Below are 15,434 nucleotides of genomic sequence, written 5' to 3' on the forward strand. Positions count from 1 at the left end.
TTTCCTTGTAGAAATGAAACAAGAAAATAATTTTCTTCCAGAAATAAAAAAGTGTTTATGGATTATGTCTGAAGGACAACATAAACTGGCTAATTGATTATAGATAATATATGGGCATACAAAGTGGTAGAAAAATATATACATGATAAATATTTCTATGCAGTTCAATTATATTGTCTTGAATTTACTGGGTTTCTATGCAATTGTTTTAATTGCTGAAACAGGTCTTCAGGTGAAATTTATCAAATATTAAATGCAATGCAATAGTGATAGCATTTTAAAAGAAGTCTCTAGATCCTAGAGCAATAAAATGTCTATTATAGTAGAGCTCTTAATGTAAAGCTTTCCTTAGTAATGACCTGAATGACTTTGCAAATTTTCCCTGTATGGATCGGTGTTAACGATGTTTCAATTATTCTCTCAGAAAATCAACTTGTTATGCCTTAATATAATATCAAAAATTAAACAGTGGTTCTCTTGAGAAAATAAGGAAGTAGAAAATGTACCAGTTTTATTACTTCTGAATGATATGGCTCCAGATTTTTACCTTCACAGAGTTACATCTTTTGGTTGAGAATATAATTCTAATATCTGATTTGGGTCTAATCTAGTACCTTTATAGTTCAATTTCCCCAGAACTGTGGTCTGCAAATTTCTGAGGATACTGAAACATCTTGAAATATGCCCATTGCTCAATATAGAGTAATTTTTTTAATTTATAATTTTAAAATTGCTATATATTTATAATTGCTATAAATTATATATATTGATATTAAATTATATTTATATATTATATTTTAAATTCGATTAAATTACATGTTTAAAATATATTCCCTTAAATATGATTTAATATAATATGATTTATTATGAATTATATAAACATAAATTATATATAAATATAAATACAGTTTATATGAATTATATAAATATAAATTGTATTTATAAAATATATAATCTATCATAAGCTTAAAATTTATAAACTTAAAATTTGCAAAATATATGTATTTCCAAGGTCTTGGTAATGGGTCATCTTTTTCCTTCTGTCAGCTGTATCTCTTCAAGTGACCTATCCATTCCCTTAACTGGTGCAATCATGTCTGGTGAACACTCTCCAGGCTTTATGTCTCTTCTTAGCTTCACATTTATTTAACTGTTTATTTGATTTCTCCAATTGGGTCTCAAAACATAATTATCTTCTCATCCTTGTGTTGTTCTCCATCCTCCTTCAGTCTTTTTCATATTAATAGATAGTGTCACATTCACTCTGTGTTTAATCTAGCCCAGGAATTATCATTGGTTCTCTTCCTCGCAGCACCAGCATTCTAGCCATCAGCAAGTTCTGTTATCTTTTTTCAAAATATATCTCATTTGCTTTGCTACTACTCTTGCCCAAGAAAACTTCCCTCATCTGGAAAAATGCAATCATCTGTTTAATGATATATCTGTTCCTACATTTCCCCCACTAATTAGCCATTCTTCACACAGCTGCCAATGTGATCTTTTAAAATTCATGTCATATTCTTCTGCTGAAAACCCTCCAATGGCTTCTCATTGCACTTCGAATAAAATCAAAGCTCCACACCAGTCTATCCATGATGTAGTCACTGCCTCACTCTCCAGTGCCTACCTCTTTTTCCTCACTGATTTTGTTCTAACTACACTCAGATGCTCTACATTCCTGGAAAGCACTAAACTTGTGTCCATCCTTAGAGTTTTGCACCTGCCTTCTTCATTTCTTGGCACTCTCTGCATTCTGATACTCACATGTCTGGCTTTCTCTTTTTATTAAGGTCTCAGCACAAATGACATCTCAGAGAGAATTGCCCTGAGATCTAAATAATTACCTCAGTTCTATTTTATCTGCTGTATTATATGATGCTTGGGGGCATAGTACTAATCTCTATCTGAATTTACCTTATTTGTATACTATTTTTCTTTCCTCTAACTATGTACTATATTAAGAACAGTGACTTTTTCTACTCTTTTTTATCGCTCTATTCCCACCCACTAGAAGAATAATAGAACATAGTAGGTATTTCTATTGGAATGGGAGGATAACACATGAGAGAGAGAGACAGAGGTTATGGTTAATACTGAAGTGATTTACATGTAATCCACAATCCTCCTAAACTGGGTTTGCATAAATGCTAATCTATAAGATTCTGGGACAGGAAAAGATTATTTGGGCAAACGAGTTTGGAAGATTCTTTAAAAGATTTATTAGCCTGTAAAATATTCTTTAAAGTTTTGCAGTAAAAATCCCTATTTAATGATATTTAATCAAATGAATCATAAAGTTAGATGGTCCTTGAAATTTTTTCTTCCTATTAACATATCTTAAAACATTTAGAAATGCATTTCTAAATTCACACAATATCCAATTTAGAAAAGAATTAATGTAACAAGAGAAAAACATAGATCATTATTTTCTTTTAGAGTTGTTTAAAATAAAGCCTGGATAAATAAGACACATATATTTATTTTTGAGAATTTTGGGTAAATTAGAAATAACTGTATTGACACAAAATATGCTAAAGAGAAAATTTGGTATACAGCAGATAAGCAATCAAGACTGACAATCCATAAAACAATAACAGTAGTAAAAAGAAAAAAAATGATACCTTTGAGTAGCTCCAGTTATAGAAGAGTAATATTAAGAAAATATTAATAGCAAGTAATGCAGCCAGAAAAATGACAATAATTATAAAACTCATTTGTTAGAAAGTCAATAAAAGACTGGGGATAACATGAACATGAATATTCTGGTTATAGAATAGGAAAGTTATGCAAAACCAGAAGTTTAAAGTTAAGGAAGAGGTAAAGAAGATTAAATGGAGAGTAGTAAATCCATAAATTTATATTTAATGTAATGTGAAGAAGTAGATTTTAAAATCTACTCCTTAAAAAATATGATTTCAGATACATAAAATTTTAGCAATATGGTACTGTAGTGCTTTGAACTTTTAGCATTTGACTACACTTTGCTTTAAAGCTTGCATCAAGAGCAAAATGTGTATTTAAAAAATTTGCAATAAATAGAGAATATATTATAACTCTCAAATTGAAAAAAAAGTATATACTTGGATTCCCATATTTCTGTATATCTATCCACAGAATCGCTGTTGTATTTTTAAGTCTCATTCCTAGAAGCACTACAAATGTCAGATTAATTTAGAAATCCAAAGAGCACCTCTGGAAATGAAATGATAGTAATATAAGCAATATTTGGTCAAATATCACTGTATGCCAATGATGCCAAAAAATCATAGTAACCTGGCAGATAGGTAACTATTATTAATGATATGATTGATACTGGTTTCTCCACTGAAAAACTGTTAACTGTTTATACAGTAAAATGAGCCCAGGATTCAGACAGAGTATTTCTCCATTTTGATGTCAATAATAGTAGGTTGACACTTGTACCAAACACAAAGTGTTTCTCAAGCAAATTATTTGAAAGAAAACTCATGTGATACTTTAACTCATTTAGAAATGAAAATTAAATGCTTTAAATTTAAGGAATAGTTTTGACTACAAAGTGTTCATATTCTGGACTATTTTATATGTCTCTTTCTATTAGAAACAGATTGGCCGGATTTTAGTGTTTACTGAAGAAATTTTCAAATTTAAATGTTTATTCTGCAAGGCAACTGATAAGATAATTACTGTTTTAAATAATTTCCTCCATATGTTCACAACTTCTGGATCTTTGCTCTCTCAGAATAAAAAATTCGGTAATAACGGTTGATGATGAACAGATAACTTGTACAAAACATTTGTTGATGTTTGTCATCTGGCACATGCAGGGCCATAGAAATATTATAAACCACACACAAGCCATCTCATAAATTTTCAGAAAAAAATATCAGCATGGAGTTTAACAATTAGTACTTAAAAAAAATAAAATTATGCCAGTATTAGTAGATCTTGGTTTAATTCAGATAGTCATGGAAAACAGGTCACTGAAATGTGACTTTTCATTTAGATAAAATGACTACTCTAAATTATTTTTCTTTTTTTTCAGTCTCAGGTTTTCTTGTGTGCATGGAAACAGTATAGGGAAAACTGTTCATAGAGTACGGGTATTTAACAAAAAAACCTTGCAAACAGTTAAATGATGTGTGGTTCAAATTAGTTTCAACAGTTGTTTCTAACAGAAAGTTTTATTAAGCACAATAGTAGTTATATTTCAATGTAGTTCATTAACTCTAAGTAAAACTTTTAAAAGCTAATTTTTCTACAGTAAAATATCAGATAATTGTTGAATATTATTCTCAATCGTTAAAATTTCAATGTTAAAGACTAAAATGGTTTCCAGGTTCATCCATGTCCCTATAAAGGACGTGAACTCATCGTTTTTGATGGCTGCATAATATTCCATGGTGTATATGTACCACATTTTCCCTATCCAGTCTATCATCGTTGGGCATTTGGGTTGGTTCCAGGTCTTTGCTATTGTAAACAGTGCTGCAATGAACATTCGTGTGCATGTGTCCTTGTAGTAGAATGATTTATAATCCTTTGGATATATACCCAGTAATGGGATTGCTGGGTCAAATGGGATTTCTATTTTTAGGTCCTTGAGGAATCGCCACACTGTCTTCCACAATGGTTGAATTAATTTACATTCCCACCAACAGTGTAAAAGCATCATTCTCAGCAAACTGACACAAGAGCAGAAAATCAAACACCGTATATTCTCGCTCATAGGCGGGTGTTGAACAATGAGAACACATGGACACAGGGAGGGGAGCACTACACACTGGGGTCTGTTGGGAGGAAATGGGGGAGGGGCGGGGGGTGGGGAGGTGGGAAGAGATAGCATGGGGAGAAATGACAGATACAGGTGAGGGGACGGAAGGCAGCAAAGCACACTGCCATGTGTGTACCTATGCAACAATCTTGCATGTTCATCACATGTACCCCAAAACCTAAAATGCAATAAAAAAAAAAGAAGAAAAAAAAAAGTAATACCCATCTAGAATCTTAGTGCTGCAAAAAATATTTTGCCCCATTTTAAAATTTATATCAGTGAAATCACAAACTATGTATTTTTTTATCTCTGCTTTTTGGTTCAGCATTATATTTTTGAGAACCATCCATTTAATTGCATATCGTTAGAGTTTTTAAAATTCACACTGCTCTATTATACTGCTACATACCAATATTTAATCATCATTCTATTATGGTTGGATATTTGGGTAGTTTTCACTATAATAAATGAGACTTCTAGAAAAAAAAAAAAGACTAAAATGATAAGCTTTCAGGAAAATAAAATCATAAATATTTGTGGATCAAAAGCCATGATACAGAATTAAGAAAAGCATGAAATATAAATATATTTGGAATTGGTTACTATTACATCCCAACAAGCTGTATTATTTAACCAGCATGATATAACAAGCTATATACTACAGCTAGTATATATACACAAACACACATACACATTAAAATGAAGCTTTACACTTTCTCTCTTTACTGCTTATCATCAGTTAAATTACAGAAATAGTTCAGCCTTTACTAAACAACCTTGTAAGCCAATCTAAGTGTTCTACCATGGTATTGAATTGTGTTGTGAATGGTTTTTCTAAATTTATTTATTTATTTAATTTTTTTTCTAGGCCTCTCATATGTATTTTCTATTCAGTAACATTTTTAAAACTTTTTTATGTTGGAAATCTAATAAAATTACCCCAAAATGTCAAAATTGACACAGAAAATTAAAATTATTGAAATTTAAAATTGGAACTAGAATAGTATTCCATGGTGTACATGTTCCACGTTTTCTATATCCAGCCTATCATTGATGGGAATTTTGTTTTATGTATTTGTTGTTGTGAATAGTGTTCCAATGAATATACACATGCATTTATAATGGAGTAATTTCTGTTTCTCAGTAATGGGATTGTGGGGTCAAATGGTATTTCTGTTTTTAGGTCTTTGAGGAATTGCTATACTGTCTTCCTCAATGGCTGAACTAATGTATATTCCCACCAACAGTGTAAAGTGTTCCTTTTTCTCCACAATCTCAAAAGCATTTGCAATTTTTGACTTTTTAATAATAACTACTCTGACTGGTGTGAGATGGTATCTTATTTTTGCTTTGATTTTCATGTTAAGGGTAGAGTATGAAAGGAGGGAGAGGATAAGGAAAAATAACTAATGGGTGCTAGCCTTAATACCTGTATAACAAAATAATCTGTTTACAACAATCCTCCATGACACAAGTTTACCTATGTTACAAACCTGTCCATCTACCCTTGAACTTAAAGGTTAAAAAAAAGGATGGCATTCATGTTTTCATTAATTGAAAATGTATGGAACACGTAGAATAAATTCCAAGGAAGTTAAATGGAAAAAAAAATAACACTTTTCTCTATTGTTATTAACTGAATGCTTACGTTCCATCAGAATTCATTTAGGTGAGGTTGAAAACCTAACAAGATGAAATCTTCATGAATGAAATTAGTGCCCTTAGAAATTTCTGAGTGCAGGTCCCCGCTCCATGTCCTGAACTCTGCCTTTTCCCAGCCCAGCCAGCCTTCCTCACCCCTTCCCAGCTCCCATGGCAGAAATAGCCCTGGCTTGAGTTCCCTTGTCAGCCCCCATGGTACGCACATGCCCCTTGCTTCCTCCATTCCACCGTCCCTAGGATTGGGTGGCCCCTAACCAGTAGACAAATTGGAGAAGATCCTGGAGAAGCTGTGACTCAGTTCCCACAGTGCAATAAGGCCCAGATGACCAACATTCTTCGGCAGATCAAGAGAGCACATACCACCATGGCAGACCTGACAATGGAGGGACTTACCCACTTGGTTGCTGCATGTCTGGCAGAACACGAGCAGGTGGCAGCAAGGACTCAGCTACTTGTTTGTATCTGGGCCTTGTTCCTTGCTCCAGTGGCCCAAATCAGGACCCCAGTGTTCTTGCCTTCTGCCCAAGTTTCATATCCTGGAAAGTCTTCAAATACTCCAACCAACTGTAAGCTGTGTCTCATGTGCCAGAAACTCATCCAGCCCAGTAGGCTGCATTCAATGGCATGTACCCATGTCTATTACACAAGTAGTATATCAAATTCTGGGCCCAGATCAAAACAAATGACACTTGTGCATTTGTCCAACTCTTAAATGATGGACCTCACTAGGGAGGAAGAAGAGGAGAAACTGATGTGAACAGGAAGCGTGGGTTCAAGATTTCTAAAACTCTATATTTATACAGTGACATATCCTCATGCCATGTACATTTTTATTATATAGGTAATGTGCGTATGGAAAGTCTGTATTCCAGTGTTCACAAATCAAAGTATGAATATTATGCAGAAACCGTCTGTTCCCCCTCATCTTGCAATTCCTTTGGAGGGTGCAGATTGTAGGAAAGATGATGTTTAGTTTGCCTTTTAAATTATGATACCCCTGCCCAGGGCTGTTTTCAAATACAATATAAAAACCAAACCAAAACAAAACAAAACAAAAAACAAATTTCAGCGAGCTCTCTAGCATTCTTTCTGTAATTTGAGGATTCAATGAGTTGACAGTCTGTAACTGCACGAAGACCAAACAACTCTGGCACTTTCAGACTCTCAGCTTCCAGAACTTTGAAAAATACATTTCTTTTGTTTTTAAGCCACTGTCTTGTTTTTTGTTATAGCAGACTCCTTAACTTCTGCCTGTAGGTCATTATTTCTGAAAAATATAGTTTGTATTAACTACACAATTTTTTAAAATATCCTTCTTAATTATGCTATTTGGTATTTTGAATTATTTATGATGTGCTATTTTGCTATTATATATGTTATTGCAATAAATATAAATGCTTTTTTCTAATTACTTCTTAACTATAAATTTCTATGAAAAAATAATTAAGTTGAATGTTTTCTCTCTCTCCATTTTTTTCTTTCTCATTCCAGTTTTACAATTCATTTTCAAATTAATTGCTTATTAAAAGTCTGCATAATATCCATTAGTATGAAATCATGTTTGGTTTTGATACTTATAAAAACAGATTTAGGTAACTGACCTTTCTCTAACTACTGCTGTTACTTAAAAGTATATATAGGACTGGGTAGTCCAATATATTTCTCTTTCAGGATAGAAAATTGATTAGTTAAAATCTCAAATACTTTTATATTAGAATTTCTTTAATGAGGAGAAAAATCTTAGATATGAAAATAGTAATTGTTGGTCCTCTCCACAGATAAAATTATTTAAGTGACATAACATTAAATTATAAACTTTCAACTCTAGCTTTTGTGTAAAGTCATGCTTTCCCTTTATTACATAAACAGAGAAAAGAAAATTTATCTATAGTTGGTATTAGTTGGTAATGCTTTCCTTGAGATGAATATCTGTGGAGAGAAGCATTTAATCACCTTTCCCTTATAAGTTTTAACTTGAATTTCTTTTTTTATAAAATTCTCTGTAGTATTCAAGGGCACTTTAACTACAGAAAAGTTCATTTCAACATAACTTAGAATTTAAAAATAAAAGCAACTTCTCTGGCCTACCCCAATTTAGGCCCAGTTTTATGTGGTGGAATGGTTGTTTAGAATGAGGAGATGTAATTTTATGGTTTGAAATCCTTAATTATTTATATTTTTAAAGACTAAAGAAAGAGATAGAAAAGAATGAGCCACTGGCTTTGGAGTTAGAAATATCTAAGCTCAAATTTGTCTGTTAATTTTTAATTTCATGACATTGAGAAAGCTTATTAATATTCCTAAACCTCAGGAAGATTTAATAGAAGTGAATGTATATATGTGTACATATATATATATATATGTATATATATATATACACACATGCATATATAACAACTTAGTTCCAATCTGTTGTTTATTACTTATGTAAGTAGGTTTCCATTGTTAAATTGGTGTGTGTGTGTGTGTGTGTGTGTGTGTGTGTGAATGCAAATGTGTGTGGTGTATGTGTGTTCATACACACAGTTTGATAGGTTTGGAAGCATAGGCATATAGAGTAGACACTTTACCTGAAGGAAAGAGGTTTTATTTATTTATTTATTTATGTTTGATGGTGTCTCTGCCCTGTTGCCAGGCTGAAGTGCAGTGGCACAATCTCAGCTCATTGCAACCTCCAACTCCCAGATTCAAGTGATTCTCCCGCCTTAGCCTCCCAAGTTGCTAGGATTATAGTCATGCATCACCACACCTGGATAATTTTGTATTTTTAGTAGAGGTGGGGTATAGCCATGTTAGCCAGGCTGGTCTCACACTCCTGACCTCAGGTGATTGATCCGCCTGCCTCGGCCTCCTAAAGTGGTGGGATTACAGGAATGAACCACTGTGCCAGGCCTCTGAAGGAGAGAGGTTATTGATAGGAACTTCGATTTAAATTTTAGATCCACTATCCATTAGCTACATGACCTTGGATAGGTTATTTAATTGTTCTTTTGTTTTGTCTATCACCTATTTGCTCTCTCTAGTCCAGCCAGTTAGTGAAATTATTTGAACAAAACTGAGTTTTATTCCTGGAGCAGATTCTTTACCTCTTCCGTATCTTTTATTACAGCCTAGCTAACCATCTCATTATGCACATTGCTTGGATGAGGGAAAGGATGTCAAAGAGCAAACTCCTCTCTTTGTCTATCAGTGTAATTACTAAACATACATTATATCTTTCTAAAATTTCTTACTTCTATCTATCAATATTGCTATAACAACAATATGAAGTTTAAAAATTTATGTAATGGTCTGCTTAGAATATACATATAACCGTTTCTGCAAAGTACCGTGTGAACCAATTCCTAAGAGACATCTGTATTGAATCGAAAATTCCCTGGAGCTATCAGTATTTTTTTGTTTGTTTTGTTTCATTCGTTTTTTGTTTGTCTCTTTTTCTTCTTCTTATAATCTTCACTTCAGAAAAATTACATTGAATTCACAATCAGGCTTATTCTACTCTTCTCAGCACAATAGTGGAAATGAAATAATACGTATAGCAGAATATTGTCAATTCACAGTTACAGTAATGCCTATGAATGTGGCATTTAGATGCCTGACAGATGTTTGCCTATGTAATTGTTTAGATTTATTTTTTTCAATTTTTTTGTGTGATATCTCTTAACAGGAAGCCTAGATCTAAAATTTAGCATTGAATAATTTTTTTCTACTAAAAACCTGTAAGAAACTATTAACATCATTGTTATTTCTACTATTTTTAAGTATATGTGGTTCTTATATTAGATGTCTGCAAGAAAGTCAATCACTCTTTATTACCTTCTAAAGATGAGTCTTTCACAGTCCTCTTCTACCAACTTCCACTTGATATAGAATTCTTCTTTCTTCAATGAATTTCATGTTCAAACTGTATTATTTACTTCCATATTTTTGTTTATAACTTATGTAAATATATTTTTACCATTCAGTTGATAATATTTTTCTTTAACTGAGAAAAAGAATTTGGTTTGGAATAGACTGCATCACATTTACCCATTAAAATTAATAGATAAATATGACACAATTTTCAGGAAGAAATTAAAATTGCTGACTAAAAATTGAGTATTATGTTAAATAGAAGTGGTGAAAGTAGGCATCCTTGTCTTGCTCCATTTCTCATGAGGGATGCTTTCCCTGTTCAGTATAATTTTGGCTGTGGGTTTGTCATAGAAGGTTTTTATCACCTTAAAGTATCTCCCTTTGATGTCAATTTTGCTGAGGATTTTAACCATAAAGCAATGCTGGATTTTGTCAAATGCTTTCTCTTCATCTATTGAGAAGATCATATGATTTTTGTTTTTAATTCTGTCTATTTGATGTATCGCATTCATTGACTTGTGTTAGTTTTTTTTTTTTTTTAACTGACTTTTTTTTAATTGAATTTTAGGTTTTAGGGTACATGTGAAGAACATGCAAGATTGTTGCATAAGTACACACATGGCAGTGTGATTTGCTGCCTTCCTTCCCCTCACCTATGTCTGTCATTTCTCCCCATGCTATCTCTCCCCACCTCCCCACCCCCATCCCTTCCCATTTCCCCCCAACAGACCCCAGTGTGTAGTGCTCCCCTCCCTGTGTCCATGTGTTCTCATTGTTCAAAACCCACCTATGAGTGAGAATATGTGGTGTTTGATTTTCTGCTCTTGTGTCAGTTTGCTCAGAATGATAGTTTCCAGGTTCATCCATGTCCCTACAAAGGACATGAACTCATCGTTTTTGGTGGCTGCCTAATATTCCATGGTGTATATGTATCACATTTTCCCTGTCCAGTCTATCTAAAACAGATCTACAAGAAAAAAACAAACAAGCCCATTCAAAAGTGGGTGAAGGATATGAACAGACACTTTACAAAAGAAGACATACAGGAGGCCAACAAACATGAAAAAATGCTCATCATCACTGGTCATTAGAGAAATGCAAATCAAAACCACATTGAGATACCATCTCACGCCAGTTAGAATGGCAATCATTAAAAAATCTGGAGACAACAGATGCTGGAGAGGATGTGGAGAAATAGGAACACTTTTATACTGTTGGTGAGAGTGTAAATTAGTTCAACCATTGTGGAAGACTTGTGTTAGTTAAACCATCTCTTTGTATAAGTTACTGATGCTTTCCTCACAACTCTTAAAATTCTTTCCTTCATCTTGAATTAGATATTTTGATTACTAGGATTAATGTCCCAGGTGTTCTTTGAACTTCTTGTATGGAAATGTCTAGATTTCTAGTGAGGACAGGGAAGTTTTCCTTGATCATTTCCTGAAACATATTTTCCAAACTTCGAGATGTCTCTTCTTTCTCTGGAACATGAATTAGTTTTAGGTTTGGCCATTTAACATAATCCCGAATTTCTTTGAGGCTTTGTTTATTTGTTTTGATTACTTTTTCTGATTGGAAGATTTGTCTTTGAGCTCTGAAGTCCTTTCTTCTACTTGTTCTGTTGTTGAATGTTTCCAGTGCATTTTGTATTTCTCTAAGTGTGTCTTTTGTTTCAAGAAGTTGTGATTGTGTTTTCTTTTTATTATTTATTTCCCAGAAGCATTTTTAATCTATATCCTATATTGTTTTTTGAATTTATTTTTATTGTTCTTTGCCTTTCTCTGTTATCTCCTTGAATAGCTTAATAATTAACCTTCTGAATTCTTTATCTGGCCATTCAGAGACTTACTCTTGATTTGGATCAATTGTTGGGGAGACAGTGTATTCTTTTGGGGTGTTATAGAATCCTGTTTTGTCATATTACTAGAATTGCTTTTCTGATTTCTTCTCATTTGGGTAAACTATTTCAGTGAAATGGTCTGGAACTTAAGATCTGCTGTTCAGATTCTTTTGTCCCAAGGAGTGACTCCTTGACGTGCAGCTCTCCTCCTTCCCCTAGTTATATGGTTTAGCTCTGTGTCCCCACCCAAATTTCATCTCAAAATGTAATTCCATTGTGTCGAGGGAGGGACCTGGTGGGAGGTGATTTGATCATAAGGGCAGTCTCCCCATGTTGTCCTCATGATAGTTGGGTGGGGGGGGGGTTCTCATAAGCTGTGATGGTTCAAAAGTGGCAGTTTCTGCTGCATTCTCACTCTCTTTCACCACCATTTAAGATGTGCCTTTCTTTCACTTCATCTTCTGCCATGATTATAAGTTTCCTGAGGTCTCCACAGCCATGTGGAACTGTGAGTCAGTTAAACCTCTTGTCCTCACAGAATACCCGGTCCTTGGTAGTATTCTTATGCCTGTACGAAAACAGACTAATATAGAAAACTGTTACCAGGAGTGGAGCATTGCTATAAAGACAACCTGAAACTGCAGAAGCAACTTTGGAACTGGGTAATGGGCAGAAGTTGAAACAGTTTGGAGGGCTCAGAAAAAAGACAGAAAGATATGGGAACATTTGGAGCTTCCTAGAGACTTGTTGAATGATTTTAACCAAAATGCTGATAATAATGTGGTCTCAGATGGAAATAAAGAACTTATTGAGAGGTGGAACAAAGGAATAGGTGGATCTGGTCTAAGACACTCTTTAAGTAGGGTTTCTCATGGCCACCATAGGGAGTGAGATGGTGGTTAAAAAGCCTCACCCACACCCTGGCAGTTGGTGATTTTGGTCTCACTCCCAGTGTACCTCTCTGAGACCTTGTCTCAGGCTGTAAGCTTCCCCACTGAGAAAGCAAGCATGGTTTTTAGACCTTCCTCCTCTCCATCTGCTCACACTGTCATTGGTAGCTTCTGTGCTCATATGTGCAGTAGTCCCCATTCATCCCCCATACTCTGCTCAGATAATTAGTGCCCAGTAAAAATTATTATAAATTTCAGTTGAAATCTATAAGAAGAAGAGTGCTGCCAGGGAGAATAAAATGCTCATTTTACTCAAGGGCATGTGAAAGTGCAAGTTTTGGATAAAGGATGAAAATATTTGATAGTATATTGCAACCTGAAGGAAATTGAATGATAAAGAAAATGTGACTTTCTTCTGTTTCTATGTATCTTCATTGGTTGTTTCCTCTGTGGTTTACCTTGTCCTACAATGGTAAAGGGAGATTGATCCTTATCATTCTCAGATTCATTCTCCTGTGTCATTAGGACTTTGAAAGGCAAGATTTGCTGTCCTTGACAGATATACTATTGTCATTCTTATCAGATCCTTTCAGCAGCTTTTTCTAAAGTTCATAGTCTCTAAATCTGTAGCTTCCTTTTGTTTCCCCTTTGCAATAAGTTACTGAACAAAGTCTTTTTTTTTCCGCTCTCTTCTTTCCTATTGTTGTCTTCCTTGCTTCATTAACCTCCATTCAGTCTGACATTTTGTGCAGTTGTGTACTACTAACGCTTAGCACTGACATGACATATGTCTCTTTTCTGTCACACTTCATGGATGATTCATTGCTGGAAAAAATACTTTCTCCTGATTGCTTATCATTGGCTATTCAAACCACCTTGGTGAGTGTTGGTAAGCACTTTTGGAATACCTCTTAGGATAACATTAAAAATTTTTCAGATAAAAGGGCACTTTTTGGCTTGGTTACTCTCCTGAGGTGAATTTACTCATTTGTTATTTAACATTTACTTGAGAGCTAGCTGCAAGCTTTATCTGTGGGACTATCACCAGCTAGTCATTTTGTGTTCAATGGTGAGGCCCCTTGCTTTCAAGTTTCTCAGTTGCAGAAAGTTCTCAACGGGTAGTCAAGTTATTACTGCTATTGTATTTTAGTTTGTAGAATATTTTATGTTCTGTGTATTATTTACTTCTTCTGAAATAACTATGTAATTCTACTTAATTTATCTTTGCTATATTTGTAGAGTAACTTTAAAAATCTCTTCACAACTACAACTGAATTAGTGATTAAAATAATTCATTCATCAAAACATTTACATAAACTCTCTCTGTACATTCCAAATTACCATGTCATTTTTAAATTATATAATCTTTTTAATCTCATAACTATTTTTTAATAAAAATGTTATATTCCTAGTTTTAACATTGAGTAACGTGAATATTTTTAAAACTCACTGCCTCAAACAATTCTACCATGTCTTCATTTCTTTGGGCAGCTGTAACAAAATACCATAGACTGGTTAGCTTGTAAACAACAACAAAAAAAATAGTTTGTCATAGTTTGGAAATCTGGGAAGTCTAAGGTGTTGGCAGATTCAGGTTCCGAAGAGGTTTCTTATCCTCATTTGTACATGGATCTTATTACTGTGTCCTCACATGTCTGCATTTAAAACCTATGGGAAGGCTTGGAGATGGTCCAAATACATTTGGGCCATAGTACAGCTTATTATCTTATCTAGAAATCATTTAGAAATCATTTAAGGAAAACGGGTTGCTTTTTCAAAGGAAAAAGACAAAACTATATCACAGACCTAAGAATGTGTTGCAAAAATTGTTTTTTTCTCTTCTCACTTGGGCCCAATGGTTGATGGCCTGCAAATTGAAGGACAATATACATATTGATAGAAGAAAAGACAGTGTTGATTTATGTGCTTATGAAGGAACTCCCAATAATGAACAAAGTCATAGAATAGCTGGAGTTAAATGTTTCTATGTATCAACTTAACGAAAGAAAAGTTTTTAGGGCTTCAATGAGAGAGTATGAGAGTATGAGAGATTCTATTGTGTTGTTTTTAACGGTAACAGAAATGGATTATCTTCTTAGCAGCTAAATTCGCAGGAAATTCCCTTTGGGGAGAGTTAATAACAGCTATATTTTGGGGAACTTAAACTTTATCAGATAAGAGAAGTTCCAATAAGATTTCTTCTGCATCTTATGTAGTTCAAATATTTTTACTTTAAAATAAATGTTATGCCAACTTTGGAAGTCAAAAAGGATCCTCACAAATGGAGCTAGAAAATTCTACCTTAAAAATCTTATTGGTACAGACAATGGTACAGACACTTCACACACAAGCTTCAAATTACATTTTAAGTTTATGTATGAAATGTCTGTACCATTATGAAGCTTTTTTTTTTTTTTTTTTTTTTTTTTTGAGA

General features: G+C 33.7%; 1 long non-coding RNA gene and 1 pseudogene across 2 annotated transcripts in view; both read left to right on the top strand.

The window, feature by feature from the left end:
- LOC141585608 (uncharacterized) overlaps window positions 1-15,434 on the top strand; it is a 293,426-nt gene that overhangs the window by 119,615 nt on the left and 158,377 nt on the right. The gene's annotated exons all lie outside the window — the stretch shown is intronic.
- On the top strand, window positions 6,412-7,144 carry LOC141585730 (RING finger protein 214 pseudogene; annotated as a pseudogene).

Source organism: Saimiri boliviensis, chromosome 9, assembly GCF_048565385.1.
Source record: "Saimiri boliviensis isolate mSaiBol1 chromosome 9, mSaiBol1.pri, whole genome shotgun sequence".
Classification (NCBI taxonomy): domain Eukaryota; kingdom Metazoa; phylum Chordata; class Mammalia; order Primates; family Cebidae; genus Saimiri; species Saimiri boliviensis.